General features: G+C 38.6%; 1 long non-coding RNA gene across 1 annotated transcript in view; it reads left to right on the top strand.

The window, feature by feature from the left end:
• The window catches only part of LOC125617250, a 79,238-nt gene extending 59,321 nt beyond the window's left edge, over positions 1–19,917 (top strand). Inside the window, exon 3 of the long non-coding RNA XR_007348183.1 lies at positions 18,296–19,917. This is a non-coding gene — a long non-coding RNA (uncharacterized LOC125617250). The remainder of the gene's footprint in view (positions 1–18,295) is intronic.
• Positions 19,918–20,132: the final 215 nt, after the last annotated feature.

The raw sequence follows: 20,132 nt of genomic DNA on the forward strand, positions 1-20,132 counted from the left end.
TGTGGTAGTGTTGGGGTATTTTTGCTGATGATGTCATTGGTGGTACAATTTTTCCAAAAGGAGCCGTCAATTGGCATGGTGTATCTTCCTCCCTTCTGCTTGTCATGATCGTCCAGCTAAAATTTGGGGGCCAACAGAGGTGAGGCAAAGAACCTCACCCTCCCGCTGGTACAAAGACCTCTCCACAGGTGTGGCTGTATACTGGACCGGTAGTCAATGACGGGTAAGATCCAATTGCAATGGTACCAACCTAACAGGTAAGGACCATATGTACTATTGGACAACCTAAGGCAGGCACGGTCCCTAAGCCACATGCTTTTTGTTTAAACAGAGAGGGGGAGATGTTGAGAGCCACAGCCGAAGGGGCCCCAGCAAACTTCCAGCTGCCGGCTGATGATTGGCTCACAGCGGCCCCAGCAACATCTTGCTGATTGGCTCCTCTGTGGTGATGCTCATTGGGCTGTTTCCCTGCCCTTTCAGACCACGGAGCTACTCATTGGGGGACTTTTTTGGCTCCGCCCATGTGACCCAGCCAATCGGCCTCAAGAGCAGGAGGATTGTGGGAGGTGGAGAGAAGCTTGTGGGGGAGAGAGAGGCTTGTGGAAAGCCGGTGGTGGCAGTTGAGGCTCTGAGGGTTTTTCCTGAGAGGCTGTTTTGTTTGGCGTGTGTGGTTCTAAAAATAAAGTTAGTTTCTTTTGACAAGTGGCTCCTGATTGTGCCCAGCCAGACTGCGGCAGTCAGGGACCAGAATTTTTTTTTAACAGTATTGGGGTTTGACCCCAGGGCCTCAAACATGCTAAGAAAAAAGGTTTCTATTCGTTCATTCTGCAGAAATGAGAGAGATGCTGAAAGTGAGTGGGGCAGGGGGCCAGGGCGAAGGATGTAGGGATGAACAAGATGGAAGAGAACCTGCCCTATGCAGCCCATCTGCCAGGGAACTCCTTAATATGAATTCCTGCAATTGTTGCATAAGTACACTCCTTTAATCTCTATCTACCCTAAACACATGAGGCAGGTAGAAAGATAACTTCGTTTTTAAAGAAGAGGAAGCAGACTGAGACAAGATAAACACTGTGTCTGAGGTTCCCAAGTTAGAATGAGAGTCATGAGGCACAGAATTTCTCATTCTGTTTTCTGAACCATTATTTCTTTGACTCCTTGGTCTGACCTTCCCATGTGGTTGCATTTGTCAGTGTGTTTGTACACAGGGAAACTAGAGGCTAAGTCACTCTCATAAATCCCACATCTTGAAGTTGAATTTAGAACGTCTGCTCAATCCATACTTGTTCTTCCAAATCACGTGCTCAGTTGGTAGAGGGCTTGCCTTGCCTGGTGCACAAGGCTCTGGGTTCAATCCCAAGCACCCCCGCCTCAAATAGAAATTCTATATAAAGGTAGCAAAGAAGATATTATGCCAAATCACACGCTTCACATGTCAGGACTCACACCCATATATACATGAATGTGTGCGCGCGCACACAAATGCAACCGTGGCCTCCGGCGTGCCCTTTTGCACACAAGCAGTCTCCATGACTGTTGACACGCATTCTGCATGGAAATGTCAAGGCTCTCCCTTATCATTGAGAAAACGACTTCCCTCTTCCACATTTCATCCCAGGGATTTTCTGTGTTATCTAATGGAAATACAGTTGTGTTCAGTGGTTTTGATTTGCAGTTTCAGGTTCTTTTTATCGTATCCTTACAGATTTCATTGCCTTTTTTTTTTTTTGAATTTGTAGAACATTAGTGTGCTTCTATGAAAATGATGTGAACAAGAGATATTCATAAGAAGGCCTTCTTTGCTGGGTCACTTCCTTGCTTTCGCTTCCAAGCCTGCCCAAGCTCAGTTTCATTGTTTTTGGTTTTATCCTTCCTGGGTTTCATTTTTTCAATAGTAAGCGGATTTTATTTTATTTTACATATAAATCTCTTATTTTTATTTTATCTGTTTCCTGACTCATAAATTATAATAGTTTTTCTTTTGTCCCTTTTGTTTTTCACTTAATATTATACCTGGAATTTTCTCCTTACCAGTTTATAGTTATCTTGTTCGTTCGTGTTTACAGTAGTATGGCACCCCATTGTATGGAGGTAACAGTTTTTGTTTTTGTTTTTTAAACCAATCTTCTGTATTTGAGTATTCTGGTTGATTTCAGCATCTTGCAATTATGAGTGATGTTGCAAATAACTGATGCATGTGTGGTTTTATGTTCTTGGACATATACTATCAGGTAGATTCTTAGAAATGTGACCTAGGTTTCAGGGTTAATGAACTTGCAGCTTCATAGTTATTGCTAAATTTCCCTCCATTGCCCTACATTCGTATTTCCATAAATAAGAGCCTTCTTCCAGTCTTTGCAATAGTATGTTTTATCGATCTTTGAATTTATTCAGTCTAATTGGTGAGAAAAGATATTCCAGTTTCTAGTTTCTTTTCTTTAATTCTTTTGTGATGAATGAAATCTAGCATCTTATGCTGAAAAGTCATCATATGTGTACAGTGAATGATATCTTATGTCCTTTACTGCTTTTGGTCTCCCCACCAATTAAAAATAAAATCTTTATATTTTAGTGATATTAACCTTTTATTTGTGATATATGACATCATTTTTGTCTCCCAATTTGTCAAGTGTTTTTATGACTTTGCATATACATTTTTACCATAACTTAAAAAAAAGTTTATCCTAATTTATCAATCTTTTTTTAATTGACTCTAAATATCCTGTCATAAACAGTCTTTCCCTACTCCCAGGTCATAGAATAATTGTCTTCTAGTACTTGAATAGTTGTATTTTTTTATAATCGTTTGATTGATCGTGAATTAATTCTTATGAACGATGTGAGAAATGGATCTAATTAAAACCACTTCAAATGGCCGTCTGGTTCTCCTAACACCACTTATTAAAAATTTCTCCTTTGCTCTCATTGACATGAGATGCTGCCCTTTTTCTCTGTTCTAGGTTTCCTTACAAAGCTCTGTGTGCTTTGGGACTTTCTATATGATTCCATTGTCCTTCTGTGTATTCTCACATTAGTGCTTTTGCAGACATGGCTGGACTTTGAGATCCAGTAGAAGTGTCTTCCCGCCCTCACAGGCCTCCTTTATTATTGTAGCAATCACTGTATACCATTATATGTTTAATTTTTCCATATGAATGTTAGCATCAACTTGCCTAGCTATAGTAAAATAGCTTGTGAGTATTTTATTGAGATAAATTAAATGTTTTAAATAACTTAAAGAAAACTGATATTTTGTTGATCTGTCTTGTTGGTATATCTTTCTACATATTTGACTGTGCTTTCCAGAAGTGTTTGTAATTGTTGTTGTTTTTTAAGTATTTTAATTCCTTGTTCAGTTTGTTCTAAAATTTTTATATTTTTGTTGCTAGGATTTTTTAATTATATCTTTCAAGTGGTTATTAATGCTACATATGAAGCAAAGTGGTTTCTGTTTTTTTAGCTTTTTATCCTGCTATCATAATAAACTTGTTTATTTTTAGAATTAGCTTTACCATTGATTGGTAGGATTTATTGAGTATAGTTCATGTCATCTGCCAATGGTGATATCCTTATATCCTTTTCTAGTTCTTATGTCACAGTTTGTTTTCTCTTATCCAATTGCATTAGCTAGTACCTCCAATATGACGTTACATATTACTGGAGACTTTCATATGTTAACTGTGATTCTTTATATATTATTTTTAAAAATATTTAGTTATTTAAAAACATTTATATTTTGGTAGTAGTGATTGTTTACAATTACAGAACTTATATTGCTCTTAATCCCCTTTTCATTATTTAAATTTACTATCAGTTTTGTAATTTTATATGGCAAATTTTGATTTTCACCTATTAATTTAATTAATTTTAATTTAATTTTACTTTCCCTTATTTTATTTTGTCTAATATTATGCAACTATTCCTTCTACCTTGTCAGGACTATGTACAATTTTTCAATCTTTCTCAATCTTGTGTAGTTATTGGTTCTATGATTAATATTGGTATTGGGAATTGAACCCGTGGGTGTTTAACCACTGAGCCATATTCCCAGTCCTTTTTATTTTTTTATTTTAAGACAGGGTCTTGCTAAATTGCTAAGGGCCTTACTAATTGCTCAGGCTGGCTTTGAACTTGAAAGCCTCCTGCCTCGGCTTCCTGAGTCACTGTGTGCCCCATCAAACCTGGCACATTTTCTTATATTGAAAGTTTTTCTAGATTATAGTTTTAATTGTTAGTTCTGTTCCCAAGTATTGTTCAGGGACTCTCATTGTGCTTTCTGTCCCTGTCTTCTACTTCAACTACTTTCTCTTTGATTATGTTTACGTCTCTATCTCCTCTTCATTTTTTCTCATTTTCTGTCTTCAATTCTTCTTGCTAGATTATAATTGAATCTGCTGTCCCGTGTCAACCTTATTATTTGTCCTTTGTTCCTGAGAAGGTTCTGTCTTTTCTTCATTATCTTTCATGAATTTGATCCACACCTGCTGCATAGCATCCTTTCTTGTTGCTGATGTTCTTGTTTTCTGTTCTTAGGCTTTGCATTTCTGATTTTTGAGGTGTTATGTAAGTACCCTTGTTTAGGATTCTTAGTTAAGTTTTGGAGTTCTATGATTTAGTGGTTTTTCTTTTTTTTTTCTACATTTTGTTAATAGTGGGGAGAAATTTTCCTAGCTGAAATGGCTGATCTGTGTATTTGGACAACCTGTTTTCTCTCATGGCAGCTTTTACATAGAGTTGGATGTTTTCCTCCTCTGGGGTGGTTTGAGGGGTGGGATCTTTGTTCAAGCTCGCCCTCTTCTGTCATACTGCTAAATTGCAGTTTCTTCAAAGGATGATGCTGATATGGGGGAACAAAGTGGGTTGGCACATGCCTTTCTTTCATTTTTGCAGGACTCTCTATTTTCCACTTCTTATTCCCAAGGAAACAGATAGAAGGACATAAGTTGAATGCTGTTTTTAACCCTAAAGTTTAAGTTTAGTTTTGGAAATCAATTATTAGGAAATTAGATAAATAAAATAAATGTGTAGCAAGAGGAGTTGGTCTTAGAAATAAATTGTTGAATAAAAATAAATAATGGGCTGGCTGTGGTGGTGCACACCTGAAATGCTAGCAGCTTGGGAGGCTGAGACAGGAGGATCAGAATTCAAAGCCAGCCTCAGCAAAAGTGAGGCACTAAGCAACCCAGTAAGACCCTGTCTCTAAATAAAATGCAAAATAGGGCTAGAGATGTGGCTCAGTCATCAAATGTCCCAAGTTCAATCCCCATTACCTAAGTAAATAAATAAAGGAATAGAATCAATAGAATAGCATCATATATGCAAAGTAACAATTTCATATAAAACTATTTGAAAAAAAATTATATCAGATAGATTGCAGTGGAGGTCTTTGGAAATAGAAATAGGTCCAGGTAAAAGAAAAAATTCAAAACAAAACAAATGTGGGCTTGTCTAAAAAATAGTTTTTACTATACATCCAGAAGTATAATCAATTCAAATGCCTCCAAACAAGGATCCAAAAGGAAAAAAATGTTAGGGAATGATCTTGAGATTCCTCTTGAGATTCCTTAGGGACCCCACCTGAAACTCACAATGCTGGCTTCACTGAGCAGAAACAGGGACCAGGCACACACATTTATTTTATTTTTGTAATTTCCTAATAATTGATTTCCAAAACTAAACCTAAAACTTTAGTGTTAAAGACAGCTTTCAACTTATGTCCTTCTACCTGTTTCCTTGGAGAATAGGAAATAAAGAGTCCTGAAAAAAATGAAAGAAAGGCATGTGCCAACTGGCTTTGTTCCCCTGGTCCAGGCACACCAGGCCTGCCCACAGATGCCTGGTCCAGTCCCTTCCCTGAGGCTCAGTCTGAGTCCTCCATGCTGCTTCTGGACTTCTCTCCTCCACATCAATTTTGGGTTTCTGATAGAGATCCAGTTACTATGGTAACAAAGCTGGCCCTTCCAAGATGATGTGCAAGTCTGAAGTTCACACTGTAACCTGCAGTTGCAGGTTTTTGCAACACTCAAGCACGTATTCTTGTTTTGTGAAGAAGGATGATGCTCATGTGATTTCCAGGTACATACTGGAATTCTCTGCATTGATTTCCATGAAACAATCAAACACAGTAAAAAGTTTTCCAACCAAAAGACATTTATAGGCAACAAAATATTAGGTTATAAAAATTTCTTAAACCTGCCTCCTTTCTTCTTTCCTATCTTTCTTCCTTCTTTTCTTCCACAAAAAAGACATTTCTTAACCAACCAACAATTCACAACTAGTGAGGGAAAACTGCAAGTAACAGACAGCTAGCAGGGTGTTTTAGGTGCTGTGACGGAGGGGAGGACAGAAGTGGGAACTCAGACAAATGGTGCCTGACTCTGCTTGGAGAAGTGAGAAGAGCTGTTTCTGAGATGGATTATGTATTTCACACCAAGAGGCTGGATGAGAATGGAGTAGCAGGAAGGGAAGGACCTTCCAGGCAGAGGGAACAACATCTGCAAAGACACGGGACCACGTGAAAAGCCGATGCATTTGGAAAATGGCCAGTGGCAAAAGACTGGTTGTGGTTTCAGGGGGAAATCTTCAACCCTAGAGGCTGACAAGATGGGAGGACTTTACCATCACTGGGCCCCCACTCTGCCAGCCTCTGGCTCCTCAAACACACCAAGCACATTTCTACCTCCAGGATTTTTTGTTTGTGAAATAATTTTCCCTCAGAACTTCACATGCTTCCGGTTCATTTCATTCAGTATCTACAAATGCCACCTTTGCAGAGCAGCCTTTGTTGACCACCATACCTACGGACACACCTCCATTATTTGTGGTCTTTTTATTCTTACTAAAAAATATAAGTTTTGTAAGGGTAGAGACTTTATTTTTTTCAGCCTTTTTTCATAGTACTTTCAATTCTAGAACAATAAGGATTATTTACTGAGTGAGTGAATGAATGAATGAATGAATGTAGTTGTAACTAGCTGGGAGTTCATCCAAGTGGAATCAAACAACCCCAACAGGCTTGTTAGGCTTTGCAGTTTAGATGTCTCTGGTCCATGGAGTGGGTTCAGATAGAAGTGACAGGGCAACCAGTTCATAGCACTTTGGGTTAATGGGATGTGGGCAACATAAGGAATATGACTCTTGGGCTTCTGTCTAGAAAGAACAGTGTAGATGGCCTTTACTGTGCAGCTATCAAGGGGAACATAAGTTTCAAAGCCGGAGTGAAGGATCGTGATCACAAGTCTGATTCCTGGAGTTGTGAAGATTAATATCTTAGGGGGTTATCCTAAAAAAAGAATTTGAAAATTTTGTGTTGAAATTCAGGAAAGAAGCTGGGGGTTTAATTAATCTCATGCTTATTATGTAATATTCACTAAATGAGACGATTATGACTTCAACTATTCTTTTACTATTAGTAAAAATACAGAGGAACTTGAAACTATCCCTCATGGGACTTAACTTCTGATATGCAATTAAAATAAATAAGCAATAAATTCACAACAAAATGCCAAGGAATGATAAGCACTACAAAATTACTGTAAAGAAGATTGAACAGACTGAGATGAGACGAGAATGTCCAGGAAGTTGACAACATGTGTCAATGGTAGTAATCAGCAGGCGTGGCCTCCGCAAAGACAAACATTCAGGTGGAGCCCAGAGTAATGGAGGCCAGGAGTGCAAAGGTTGAGGTTTCCGGATGGAAGGACAGAGGCTCCTTAAGAGAGGGTGGACATTGCACTCTACAGGTGGCAATGAGAGAGAGCTGGGGAAGAGAGGGGAGAATGTGGGTTAAGCCAGGAGCTGCCAGCTGACAGAGGGCACTCGGCCATGGTGAAGAGTGAGGATTTCATTTTAAATGCATGAAGGAGACAACAGAGTGTTTAGAGCAGGTGGGCGATACAGTGTGATTCCTAGTTATTAAAAAGATCCCTTTGATTGTTTTTAAGGAAGAGATTATGAGGGGGTGGGATAAGAGAGAAAAGGGATGAGTTCTAAGATGTTTAAATGAGAGTTGAAATAGAAGCAGCCGACTTGGGACATGATTGGGATTGGATTCGATGTTTTGGTTGAGAAGAAAAGGTGCAGCAACAGGTAGAAGTGGCAGGATCTGTTGAAACAAAGATGGCTGGGCAAAGAACAGCTTTGGAGGATCAGATCAAAGTTCATTTTAGGCCTGTGAGGTTTGATATGAAGATTGGAAACCCAAGTGCAAATAGCAGGTGGAAGCCATTAGTCAGGCAAGTTCAGACCTCAGCGGGGAGTCCAGAGGAGAGTAAGAATGTGAGTTACCAGAGTGGAGGTGACATTTCAAGATATGAGATTAGGTGAGATCTTTTAGGGTGAATGTATAGAAAGAAAAGAGCATCCAGGGCATGTTCCTTGGGATTGGGGCCTGCAACATCTAGCAGTTGAGCAGAATCAGGAAAGGAAGCCTGTAAGAATCTTTCTGAGAAGCACAAGAAAATAAAAGGGAGAATATACAGTCAAGGACTTTCTTCTGAAAGTGTCTCAAGCAGAAGGAGAGTGACACTCTAGCAAATGTAGCTAGGAAAAGAGAATTTTACTCTGTCAAAGGAAGAGAAGCCTTGGATTTCCTCCATGGGAACATTGGCAACTTCTCCAAAGCATTTTTAGCACAGTGGGCAGCCACGTGATGGAAGTGCTGCGTTGAGGAGAGAATGTGGAATGTGGAACCTGAGACCATTTAAATCTCCGTGATCCACACTTTGTGATCTTGCCAACTGTGTAACAATGTCATATGATAGATCTTATGAGGCCCATTTTCAGATGAAAAAAATTCAGGCAAGGTGAAAGTGAGCCAGTCAATGTGTCAGGATGTTGTCTAGGCAATACTGGTAGAACTCCCTAGCAGTGAGAAAAGAAAGAGGAAACACACACACACACACACACACACACACAAGAGTCATGTGGTTGTGTATGGCTTCTATAGAAGGGTCAGGAATTTCTGTATTAGGTAGCATTGGGCAAGTGCCCTCTGAGCAGAAGACATCTGAGTTCACTGAATGATGAGGAGAAGAAGGGACCACACAGAGAGCTCAAGGAAAAATATCCACTTACCCCATCAAATGCCCTGGCCTTCAGAGGACAGAGAGCTTGAATGGCTTGGTGGGGAGAAAGGAATTCAGAAAGTCTGGAGTTTAATGAGCGAAAGACCAATACAGAGGAAAGAGGGAAATATGGACCATATCAAGCAAGACGCCTGTGCTTCATCTGATGGCAAAGGGAAGACACTCAGTGGTGGTAATCAAAGCAGACACACTATCTAATTTACCATTTATAAGTATCACTCAGGTTATTGGAGAAAATTTTAAGGTGACACACGTAGAGATGGACATCACCATGAGGATGCTATTAGTAATCTCCGAAATGGTGCAGGTTCTATCAAGTATGCAGCAGAGGATATATTGAGAAGAATATTTTCAAATACTCAATTAAAAATGGACACATTCTATGCATCACATTTTTGAAACAACCATCAAATAAGTGAATTCTAGTAATCTCTCTTAGGGAGTAACTGTACTTTAATCTTACATTTAATTTTCAAGTGGCATTTCTTGGGAATTACACAATATGAGAATTGGAGAGAACTGTCATTGGGGAATACTAGAACTGGTTTCAACTTTAGAAATGCTATCAGCCATCTTTAGTGGAGCTTGGAGAAAAGAGGGACCTGGCAAATCCATCATGAATCTCAACAGTTTGTTGATAAGCTCATTATCAGGTTACACAGGACCAGTCTCAGGAACTGCTTGACAGTTGCAGAACAATTTGTGCCTATCTTCAAATCTGAATCAAGCACTTACTTTCTCCTCCATTGTAGATAAATGCTGAAACTCCCCCAATGCAATATAGAATAATGCTTGATAACATTTAGTCAATTCCCTACTGGGAGCCAAAGAGCTGGAGTAACTAAATTTGAATCTGTGTACAGTTTGTACAGACCTGCCTTGGCAGGGAGAATTGAAAAATCAGACAATATCTATGAGATTTTTTTTCCTACTTATTTTTAACTGGGGACTCAAAATTGCTCTCTAAAGTAATCATTTGGAGTTTAGTTTTCTCTAGCACCTTTTATACTCCATCCTGTTATTTACACACATTCAATTATCAAGCAAAATAAAGTATTTTAGTGGTTAGTGATGTAGCATGGTGAATAAGATAGAGGAAAAAGAACTGAGGTTATATTGCTTGATATAGGGAAGAATGTCATAAAACTGGAACACACCATGCACATGCTCATGGTCTTAGACATTAAAAATTAATTTCAAAAGCCATCAAAAGAAAATACACATCCAATTTTACTCAGTAATGTTGGCTCTGGGATTTTATTCTAAGGAAATAACTTATTACAGGCAGAAAATGAAGGATCAAAAATCTTTCAAGACTGCATATTTTAACTATAAGCTGCTATGTCTGGCTTCCACTTTGGCATAAAAGATAGTGTGTAGGAAAGAACCCACCCTTGATATTTCATTTTCTGCTCATGTGTGGGGGGTGGTGTCCTACTTATTATTTTTCAAAAGTTATTTCTAAAGGTATTTGATTTATTTTGGTAAAATATATTCTAAACTTATCTCTGATATTTAAAACTTCTTTTAAAATCCTCCAAGCCATTGTTTTCTATGTTACTGTAGGAAACATGTTCCCATTATCTGAAGAGAGTACAATGAGACATCACCTGTTTGTCTTTCTGACTACTTCCTTTTTCCCTTTTTAACTTATCAACAAATACATTGCACATCCTGCTGTATGAAGCTCTATTATACATTACCAGGAGTACATCACTGACTTAGGACAATTCTCTTTCTCTTAAGTTCAAAATTAATGGAAGAGGTAATGCTATCAAAAATGGTAGAGTGAGACCTCATAATATTCACTCCTACAAAAAGCAATTTTTTAATGGACATAAAAGAGTTATTATCAACTTCTATCAAAACTCTGAAAATTAACCAATGACCGTAACAATTCAAGGAACTTTATTCCAGCAAAGCTTCTAAAATCAGGAGGAGCAGCTTTGTAGTTTTTTCACTTGTCCTCGTCCCTATTACCACACTCCAGGTCCATGGGAGCCTTGAAAAACGAGAGCTCCCAATCCAAGCTTACCTGGAAGTCCTTGGAGGGAGCAGAAAGGAGTCTCATTGCTTTCAATGTCTCATTTCCAAAATGGTGTCATGATTTGTCCTGTCCAGTGGTTTCTTAGAAACCCCAATGTGCATGGTTGTCTATATTTAACCTGGCTTAAAGCTTGCGATATATGGAAACCTTTACTCTGGGATATTTGTCAAAAACAATTAAAGGCAACTATTTTTATTTCATGATTGTCTCAAGTGGTAGTTGTTGGATGAGGCAAATTAGTATACTACCTAAAAAGTTTAAAAGGAGAAACTTAGGTAAAAGGTGCCCACAGGGTCTCAAAAATCTCCTACATGCTTTTGGGAATCTAAGAGGTTATACACATGTCTATGTCTGGGAACATAAGCAGGAAAGATCAGAGAAGATCCTAAACTACCACTTCTGGATGATGTTGAGACTCTGTAGAAGCAAGAAGTAAACACTAAAAAGGAATTGGCAACCACCTGGTTAAATATAGGAGGTGTGTTACAACCCACACAATAGTCCTTTAGCAGGGACTGACAGACTGCTTCTTAGCATTCAATGAAACCTCTGTCCAGTGATTAGTGAAATCATTAGATAGCTGAGATTAATAGCTTTCAGTGACCACATATTACAAGGGACATAGAATTTATAAAATTAGTTTGTAAAAGTACAAACAAAAAATACCATCGCAAAAACCTACAACATACAGCAGAAACATAAAAGGAGCATCTAATATCCAAAGTTACCTCATCTAATGTTTTAACTAACTATTTTTAACAAAGAATACAAGACATTCAAAGAAATATGAAAAGAAATTGTATTCTTTTAAAAAGCAGTTAATAGAATCAGTTCTTGAGAAGTCTCAGACTTTAAGACAGAGAATATAAATGAGCTATTTTAAAAAATGATCAAAGATCTAAAGGAAATTGTCTAAAGAATCAAAAGAAAGTAGACAAAGATGTCTCATCAATAGAAAACAATAAAGGTAGCCAGATAGAAATTCTAGAAATAAAAAGTATAATAAATGGAATAAAAAATTTAGAGATGTTCAATAGCATATTTAAGCTAGCAGAATTAAAAATGTCAATTAAGATTATCCCTTAAAAGAAGCAGAAAGGAAAGTGAATGAAAGAAAAATGAACAGACTCTCAGACCTGTGAAACATGTTAAAGTACTCCAATGTGTGCATAATAAGAATTACAAATGAAAGGAAAGAGATAGGGAGATAGAAGAAATGTTTGAGGAAATAATGGCCAACAGCTTTACAATTGCTTAAAAATAAAACCTTTATTATATACTTCCAAAAAGGTTAACCAACTATAAGTAGGATAAACACAAAGAGATTCACATCTAGACATACCCTACACATTGTAACCAAACTGTTAAAGAAGGATGAATGTTGAATGAAGCAAGAAGTACCATGGATCATAACTCATCAGAGATCCTCAATAAGACTAATAGCTGGCTTCCCATTAGAAGGCTTGGAGAAAATAGTACTTGGTTTTAGGAAAACACACACACACACACACACAGAAGGAGACAGACACAGAGACAGAGAGAAATAAAAAAAAAAAAACCCATTAACCAAAAATCCTATATCCAGAAAAACAATCCCTCAAAATGAAAGCTAAATTAAGACAAAGAAACCAAGTGAGAGGATTAGCCAGACCAGTCCTACAAGAAATAATAACGACAGTCCTTCAAGCTGAAATGAAACGTCACTAGGCGGTAACTCAAACACACATACAGAAGCAAACTAAACACAAGAGAAACAGAAATAAATAAATAATGAAGACTATAATTAGAATGGAAACAGATGAAATGGAAGTGGAAACAACCAAATGTCTGCCAACTGACAAATGGATAAACAAAATAAGATATACATCGATGAATAAATAAACACAAGATGAAGTATTATTCAGTCATAAGGAATGAGGCACTTATTTTCCCACAACATTGATGGGCCTTGAAAAAATTAGGTGAAAGAATCCAGATGCAAGACACCATATATTTTATGATTTCACATATGAACTGCAAAGAAATGACAAATCCATAGAGACAGAAAGTATATAAGTGTTTTCCAGAGATTGAGGAAGTGCAGAGTAACTGATAGTAGGTAATGATTTTCTTTGTGAGATAATGAAAACGTTCTGGAATTTATGGTAATTGTGTTTGTACTGTTGTGATTATAATAAAATCACTGGATTGTACTATAGTAAATTTTATGATATTTTAAATTCCATCTCAATAAAAACATAAATAATATAAGGATGATGCATGCATGTGAACAGATAATTAAATGCCTCGTAGTATAGGTTATGAGAGTGTTATCCTCTGATAGTGTGGGAGTGCCTAATAGGATGCACCTGGGGTAGTGGCCAAGGAGTCTCAAAAGAGATGACAATAAATATGAGTACTTCCCAGGCATTCTAGGACAAAGAAGGATGGAATTTAAAGATATCTATTTGGTGAATTATTTGGTCAATCAAGGATAAAATTTAAAGACATGCTCTATTTAGGAAATTGTTTGGAAATTTTGGGTTGGTTAGCATCCACATTGCATTAATATAAAATAGAATGAAAAGCTTAAGGAATTCTCCATCTATCCCCAGAAATCTCTCTTCCTTCTTTGAAATTCATTATATATCACAAATTCATCTGCATTCCAAGGAAGAAACCAGAGGGAATTATGCAAGTTTGTGTGATATGGGAGACAACAGAGAACATTCAGGAGGGGCATGCATAGTTGGGAAAATCATCTTGGAAGGAGTTGGAGCAATTGGATGGGACTGATCCAACACAGTCCATCAACTCCACTTGAGTATTCTGTGGGGAGGGATTCCCTTTAGAAAATATGGGTACCAAAGTATCTGCTAGGACCCTGGGTGTGAAACCACAGTTTGTAGGGTAGTCATTGGCAGGCATGCTCAGCAGATTCTGAATCTCAGACATTGATCTGGACTGTCTTGAGAATAGAGAGAGGATGGGAAAGCTCTAAGAGAAGGAATGGTCATGTGCTTAAGGAAAAGTATGCATGTGTTAATCAGGAAAGGTACACTGCCAGTTTAGGTAAGGACTTGCCTCCTTTTATTATCTGTCTACATACAATTCTATTCAGCAAGGGGAATCTCAGTTAAAATGCTAGGGCTTTTAAAGTAGATCTTATAGGCAGACACTATAAATAGCTCAGCAAGTCTGAGATGGTTCACTGTTGCCCAGTTTAGTTTATCTAACCTTTAAAATGTCTATTGAATGAAATTGATCAAATTATGTTATGTGCATGTATGAATATTACAGAAAGAATGCCCCTACTTTCTATAATTATAATGTACCAATAAAAAATAACAAAATGTCCATTGAGCATTCCCAGCTCTCATGATGTCTAATCAATGCTTACCTGGACTGTTAGAGTAACTTCACTGTTACAGTAATGTCACTGTTATCTTTTTTTTTTTTTTTTTGTGGTGCTAGGGATTGAACCCAAGGCCTTGTGAATGCAAGACAAACACTCTCCCAATTGAGCCATATCCCCAGCCCCATCACTCTTAACTTTATGCCACATCATCAGAATCACCTGGATATGTTATTAAAATTTCTAATCTCTCAGAATAACCCAGAATACCTGAAAGTGGAACTCAGGAAATACACTCATGACATGTTTCCCAAGTGCAATCTTGATATTTTTGGTGCTTCTCTGCCTAATTTTCCCACTACTGGGCTGTCACATGGGCTCTTTAACATCACAGATGTGATCCAGTAGCTGCTGCCTCTGTCACCTCCTGGAGCAAGTCGAGGATGGTCCTGGCCACAGACTGCACTGAATGGATTCTGATTCCCCTTTAGCACTAGAGGTTCCTCCTGACTAAGTAGCATAAGTTTGAACCTTCCTGCTGTTGTTCAAAGTGTTTGTTGTGGTGTTGTTTTCTGTCCAGAGATCTAGTTATATCAAAACTCTCAGTATTTAAACACTATTATTTTGTAGAACTTTCTAGAACCTTGCTCCTTAGTGTGGTCCTTGGATTTGAATCATCCATATTGCCTGCCAGAAACCCAGTTAATTAAGGTTATGAAGCACTTCCCAAGAATGATCACAGTCTTAACCCCTCCCTTCACCCTTCTGAAGGAGCACAGTGAGGGTGGCATGCATGATATATAGTGTGCATACCTGCCTGCCCCGTCCTACAAATGCCTAATCCTCAAAGGTAGAGGCTGTCTCTAGTTCTGTGCTATGGAGTCTGTAATACTTTTTATAAGGTTTACCATACATAGTGTGGACATATTAAATGAAAGTTTCTAGAATAGACACGCTGAGGAGAGTGGAGATAAATGTAAAGTGGGAGGAATTCATATTTCTCTTTTAAAAAGTAGTTAATTGACTATCCTAACAACAGCCATAAGTTGAGAATCCTCAACGTTTTTCACTGTAAAGGGTTTGGATCAAAATATTTCACAAATGTAGATACCTACATGGCTTTCCTGGGAGGCAAGAGATTAAATGAGTCAGACATGCCTGGGGTAGATAAATATGAGCCCCAGAAACATGAATTGAGAGAGAATAAGTAATTACCTTAATGTAGCCCCACCTACCAGTGCATGCCATCCTGACTTTGAGCACCATCCGAGACCCATTATTTTATATTAAATATCCTGCTATCTTCAAATTTTTTAAAGATCCCAGAAAAAAAATAGCATAGACTGCAAACATTCAAGTGATTAAAACCTACTAAATCATTCTGCTTAAATACAAGACTTTGAGTCAACATAAAAGTGTAATGTCTAGGAGTTGATGACTCAGAAATGGGGGAGAAGGTTGTTCGTTGGAGAGATCTGATGTGCTGCAGTAGATTGCCAGGGGTGCCAACAGAGTGGCTATGACTTTAAGTTCTTCTGTGATGCTTCATTAGCTAAATAATGCATAGCAAAGTAGGAAACATCAAGCCTGGGATTATTTCAGAGCTGCCAACATTAGAATCCAGTTGTGGAATAAAGACTGAATGCTATGTCACATGATGTTAAAGAGATGCTCTGTGCTAGACAATAATAGCACCAGGAATGCCCCAGAGGAGCCTGAAACATGAGGTAGGCAAAGTAAGCAAATGGGCCGAGGTTCCTGGGGACTTAGAGACTGTATGGGTAAACCAGGACAAGCAGGTGATCATTTGCAAAGAATAGCCATCTATAGGGCGAGACAGAGAAGAAGAATGTGAAGAAACACCACGGATGTGTGTGGGCTGTGTACTGAATAAGAGCTGCAGTGACTAAACACTTCTGTCTTTATGAGTCTAGAGCTTCATTACCAGGGTCAGGTCAAAGGAAGAAAAAATCTCTAAGAGAATTGCATATATATATATATATATTTTTTCATAGTCCCCATAACCAGAACCATTATCTCTTATGCTTAATCACTGGTTGATATTATCTTAAGGTAAAAAAGACACTTTTCCATTTTATTGGTCTTTGTTTTTCCACACTTGTTCCAAAACAGGTCACCAGTTTTGTCTCTCTAGAAAGAGTGCATTTCACAAAGTCCCAAGACATGGGTCATTATGTCTCAGTTAAGCTCAAATGACATTAAACCGAACCAGGGAAGGGACTGTGCTCAAACCTGGCCACAGAGCTTCCTAAGTTTCAGTGCAGCGTTTGTGGAGAGATGATTCTCTGTGATGTTTCTATACATCTTGCACCAGCTTTTGTTCCACACTCTTATTTCAAGGATCTCTGTCTCATAAACACCCTTGGAAGACAGTGGTAGAGTCTTCCTCTCAGGCAGAGGGCAGATTTACATCACATCGGCAAAATATGTCTCCCTCTGAGGCAAAATTTATGGATATTTTTTAGCAGGGCCTTATAGTGTGGGGGCTTCCTTTGCTGAGGGTTCCCCAACACTATGTGTACCATACCTTCGTGGGTCCCTTCATGTCAGGTCCCTTCATATTCAAAGGGATGCTAACATGAGGCTCAACATGTCTCTCATGTTGCCTGCTCTTCTGTGAATAATGAAGTTTCTCATTTCTTTCTTTTAAAAAAATTTTTTTTAGTTGTCAATGGACCTTTATTTATTTATAGGTGGTGCTAAGAATCTAACCCAGTGCCTCTCACATGCCAGGCAAGTGCTCTACCACTGAGTTATAACCCCAGCCTGAAGTTTCTTGTTTCTGACCCACAATCTCATAAGTTTTCCATCAATGCCTATGACGCTGGGCAAGTTGTTGGTTTTCTAGTAGGGTAAAATCTCAGATATTCCCCAGTTCTTGATAGGGTTGGCCAATGATTGCCAAATGAAAAACAACAACAACAACAACAAAAACCTCCCCTTCAGAGCCATAGACACTTTAGAGCTGCCAGGAAACTATCCCAACTCTTTCACTCATAGAGATCTGACAAGCGAAGTGCTTTTTCCAGTCTGCACAGTTTGTAATTGCTGTGTGGAAGTTATTCAGTGTTATGTGAAGAGGATGGATTTGGAATCATTATGAATAAGAATATCAATATTGTTACTCGATGGCTTCAGCTATTTCTGTATTAATCAGCTCTTCATCACTGTGAGCAAAATGCCTGGCAAGAACAACTCAGAGGAGAAAAGATTTATTTTGGTTCACAGTTTCAGAGGATTCCGTCCATGATTGGCTGGCTCCATTGGGTTTGAGTGAGGCAGAACAAGAGGGTACAAGGGTGTGGCTGAGGGAAGCTGCTCAGCTTATGGAGGTTGGGAAGTAGACAGTGAGGAAGGGGATGAAGAAAATCCCTTCCAGGGCACGACCCCAGTCACGCACTTCCTGCAGCTAGGTCCCACCTCTCAGTGATCCATTCTGCTGTCAATGAATTGATCCACCAACGAGGTCGGAGCCCTCGTGATCCAGCCGATTCTCAAAAGCCTCACCTTTGAACACATGAGATTTGTGGTAACATTCCAGAGCCAAACCATGATACCCTTTGAGCCATGCTTACTTATCCATAAAATGAGGGTAATAGGTCCATGTTATAGGGTAGCTGACAGGGTAGAATCACATGGAGAAATATCGAATAATGTGGTTCCCAGAACAAGCTGGGGGTGTCAGCCCCCTTCTTTCATAGGTGCAAAAGTAGAATTTGATTTTGCTGAAGGCATCCAAGATTTATGGGCCCTTCTTTTCTGTGAAAACTTGAAAAATTGCCTAGCCTTCCTTCTCACTGATTCTAGGTCTCCTGTCCAGGCTCTCATCCATTCCTCGGGAGCACCAGCAGAAGGGACACTGACCAGCACAGCACAGGAGGGGTGATTTGAAGTGGGTTCTGTAAGAAAAGACTCAATATGTTCCCTGCAAATGGTGAGACTGACTTCTGGTTGAGCCTGTTTCTCTCAGCTCCTAAGACTCTGAGTCATTTAATTTTTCCTCTATCCTTTGGTATAAAGGGGATTAAATAGATTAATTTACATCATTTAGGTGTTAAATGCATTAATTAAGAGCTTTGACAATTCACAGTACTTCATTGGCTAAAACCCAGTATGAGTAGAACACACACTGAGCTTCAAGACTGGCACTTCATTACACTGTTCTTTCTACCTGTTCTGAATAGACAGGGGACTCTGTTCAGCTCAGAGACATATCCCACCATTTTCCTCTACTGAGAAACTTAGATTCAATAGATCCTGAAATTTGATTAGTTCTCTCTAATGGTGGAGTTCATTATCAGTGTTCCAAGTTGGAATGAGACAGGATACCTATCACTGTAGTTATCTTCAAATCATGGCCTTAAGAAAAGCAATAACTCCCCTAAATTCCAAGACTGTGTAGTCAACTGCCATTTTCTATGTGGCTTGCACCTTAAGGATAAAACTTGAGTTGGAATTTCTGTTGCAATTCTGCAGTTAGTCAGCCAGGCCCAAAATAGACCTGTGCATGGAGAATGGTGGCGTTTCTTCTTGCCTGAGAAGGAATAGTGACAGAAACATGAAACTCAGTCGACTGTCCATTTATTCCTTCTTCTGAGCAAGTCCAAACAGCAGGTGTCCTTGACTCACACAAATATTTTAAGCTGGACCAAGGGCCTACATCATTTAATTGAGACAACTTGGGGACTCAACCTCTTGCTAGGTCTTGAAGGTGAAAAGGAGAAATTTGAGGTTCAGTTCTTCACTCCAAAAGCTCATGGTCAAGGTAATTAAAACACAAAATGGGCACAATAAATCAACCTTCTAAGGAAGGCTTTCCTGATTGCCAATGACTCGCTCAGACTCTCCTCCAAAGAGGGGTAAGTGTTTGTTCCCTGTGACTGGGGTGTTCATGAAGGTCTTCATGGAAGAAGAGGGGTAGAGAAGACATTTTTCTTACTAGAGGCAAATGCTACTCACTATTTTTTAACAGTTGTATTGAGGTACAGTGTATAAAATACCTGCATATGTTTAATGCCTTTGATTTGATGAGTTTGGACACATGCAGAAACTCAAGAAGACCGTCACTGTGATCAAAGTAACAAACATCCCTCACCTCTGAAAGTTTCTTTGTGACCCTTTGTGTGTTTTGTTTCATTTTTGTGAAAAGAATATTTAATATGGGATCTGTTCTCTTTAACCAAAATTAAAGGGCACACTTATTAACTGTAGACCTTATATTGTGCAGAAGATCCCTAAAACTTACCCATCTTGCATAACGGAAACTGTATGTCCACTGAGCACTGACTACCCTTTCCCTCCGCCCCATCCCAGCAGTTTCTGTTCTGTTCTTTGCTTCTACTAGTTGGACAGTTTTAGACATATCACATAAATGGAACCTGTGTGGTATTTGCCCTGTGATCGGTTTAAGTGCTCAGCATAATTTCCACAAGGTTTACATCTACTATTGTTGCTATTATCAAAAATGAAAAGAGATAACAAATGTTGGGTGAGGACACGGAAAATTGGAACACTTTTATATTGTTGACGGGAATGTAAGATGGTGCAGCAGCCATGGAAAACAGTGTAGTCATTCCTCAAGGAATTAAAAATAAAACTGCCATATGGTCCTGCAATCCCACTGCTAGGTATCTATCCAAAAGAA

This window comes from Marmota marmota, unplaced genomic scaffold (assembly GCF_001458135.2).
Source record: "Marmota marmota marmota unplaced genomic scaffold, marMar, whole genome shotgun sequence".
In the NCBI taxonomy this organism is placed as follows: Eukaryota; Metazoa; Chordata; class Mammalia; order Rodentia; family Sciuridae; genus Marmota; species Marmota marmota.